The sequence below is a fragment of the Lissotriton vulgaris genome, chromosome 5, assembly GCF_964263255.1.
Source record: "Lissotriton vulgaris chromosome 5, aLisVul1.2, whole genome shotgun sequence".
In the NCBI taxonomy this organism is placed as follows: Eukaryota; Metazoa; Chordata; class Amphibia; order Caudata; family Salamandridae; genus Lissotriton; species Lissotriton vulgaris.
In genome coordinates, this window is record NC_141693.1 from 1307273344 (window position 1) to 1307275990 (window position 2647).

At 47.1% G+C, this 2647-nt stretch overlaps 1 pseudogene; it reads right to left on the reverse strand.

Moving 5' to 3' along the window:
• Positions 1-1384: 1384 nt before the first annotated feature.
• Positions 1385-2437, reverse strand: LOC147712515 (armadillo repeat-containing protein 10 pseudogene; annotated as a pseudogene).
• Positions 2438-2647: the final 210 nt, after the last annotated feature.

Below are 2647 nucleotides of genomic sequence, written 5' to 3' on the forward strand. Positions count from 1 at the left end.
ATAGACATAACACTCACTGGCATCCTTTGTTCTTACATATTCAGATAATAATCTCAAAAAAGTATTTTTAGAAAAGTAAAGTGACTTATCTTGATGAATTTCAGGCACATATACATGTAATTTTTCATTTTTCAAATCATCATTCTTATCTTTCAAACTCTCATTTGCTTTCAATTTATCTTTATCAAAATCAGGTCTAAAAGGAATGATAATAGCAAGAATCAACCATACTAACATGAATATTCCAGTGCAAAGTAACCACATTCTACACCAGGGGTACTCATAGTACGGCCCGCGGGCCGCCCGCGGCCCGGCAAGCCTTCCTTGGCGGCCCGCGGACCTTACAGACATGTACCAGTTAAAGAAAAAAAAATTCTCGAGTGTCAGTAAATACCACCGGCTGCAGCAGCCGGGACTCGGAGAGGCTCTGCTCTCTGGGGGCCGAGAGATTCCAGCCATAGAGTGGAGCTGCAGGGGCCTCGGAAGAGGTGAAACTGAACAAAGCCTCATTAAAAAGTTAATGGCCCTTAAAGACCTGTGAAATGCTCCGGCGCGGCTGTGCGCGCGCTAGGCAAGCTGTCTCATCACGGGCTGACAAGGGGGTGGGGGCGATTTTAAACTCAATGAATGTTGCACGCCTGTATGTGACACATATATTTCCTTCAGGGCTTTGACCTGGCACGCAGGTTTCTGGTGGCCACATACAAAAGCTGGCTTGCCCCTGGCTGATGGCAGGGCTGTCCTCTTTAATTTTATCCAAAAATAATTTGCTAAAAACTTTCAATATTTTCGGCGGGGAAAATATGTTCTGCTATGTCACATGCCTCTTCCAGTGTCTTCTTTGTAGTGTCCATTCATACGTCCGGAATGGCAGGCTTACGCAAAGATACCGCCTACTAAAAGCAGTGCGCAAGCAGGAGCATGCAAGATTTCAGACTTTTAAAGGAGGACCGCGTTCCATTGGGAGCTTTTCTAAAGATGCAGTGACTGCTCTGTAGATGAGGAACAAACGGTCTAGAATGCAAAGTCTTGTTCAATATGTTAGCGGATTCTCACTCAAGTCAAGTTTCGAACCAAAACCGATTTATTACTTCTGCCTTTAGCCCGTGTGATCTTTCAGATGCTGTGTCTGTTGCAGTCAATACCACTCGAGTGCTTGGCAGAAACTCTGGATCAGGTGGCATGTTATGACGCTCTGTATAGCGGTGCAGGTTCAAAAGTGGCAAGGGAGTTTTGCACAGGTATGATCCAAGCAACAAGCACGGAAGGAGCAACCTCGGCAGGTAAAGCAGTAGTACTGTGCCACATCGAAGCAATGAAATGACTTCAATTCAGACCTCAGGGACGTCAATTTATTGTGCTTCCCTCTTCGGAAGGAAGGACTTTATGTTTGCTGTTTAGTCATGATTCTTGCTATTTGCTTTTTCACTTCCTCATCCCGGTGCTGTAACAAGGATACCAAGAAGCTTTGCCTTGAATCTCCGAACAACAAAGAGAAGAGCGAGCCTTCGTGGTACTGACGGTGAGCAGCTCCACTGTCCATATTTTCATTCAGATTTACCACAAAGGGGAGCCCCCGTAGGAGGATGTCATTATTTGTGCATGTGTGGAAGAAGGATGCCAACGAGGAAGGTACTTGAGTACTCAGAAGATCTGTTGTGAGCGATGGGTTTGCAGACAAATTCACAAGCACCTTCAAAACATGAATCTGCGTCTTTTCATTTCCATGAGACCACAGACGAAGAAAGCAAGGTAAGGATTTTACGATCATGTCTTGGTACTCGTTTGTAACAGACATGTTAGTTAACAGCCTAAGTGCAGCTAACTGCAGGTCAGAGTTCAGTGGAGCAACTTCAACAGTTGCACAAATAGGTTCAATATAAATCTTTACCTGTTCCTGATTGCTCAAGTTCATACTCAAGTTATTAAGCGCATTTAAAGCCTGTGCCTGGACTTCAGGAACAGGATCTGAAAGCATGTTTCCAATTACTGGAAGAGCCCCTAAATTACGAATAAGATCTTGATTAACTGAAAATGCAGCACTGTTACTAGGAGTAATCAAGGCTTGTTTTCCAACTGACGATTCTTCTGTGGCTTCAAGCAGTTCAATAACTCTTTGTAGAGGTTGAGCATCCAAATTGCTTGATGGATTTATGAGAACATCTGTAGGGTTCTCCCTCACTTTGGCCACCAAAGTCATTCCGGACACCCTGCGCAGGAGACCGCCTGTTGCCTCAGGGGCCCAAGTCAGGCTCTTGGAATCCGCCTCATCTCTGTCCTGTGTCGACCCCGCACCGTCCCCTGTGTAAGACCCCGGTTTAGACGGCTCACTGCGTAAAAGGCGTTTGTACAGCCAGTAGCATACGCTGGAGCCGACCACCAACCCAAGCAGGGATCCAAGAAGACTCCTACCGTGAGGGCCCATGACGGGCGAAGCTGCATCCTTCACAACCTACTTTTAACAGTGTGCAAAGGGGAGGACGAGGGAGGGAGAGACTGGGGAGGGAGAGAGAGGGAGTGTCAGGGGAGGGAGAGAGAGGGAGAGACGGGAGGGAGAGAGAGGGAGAGAGAGGGAGTGTCAGGGGAGGGAGAGAGAGGGAGTGTCAGGGGAGGGAGAGAGAGGGAGAGTCAGGGGAGGGAGAGAGAG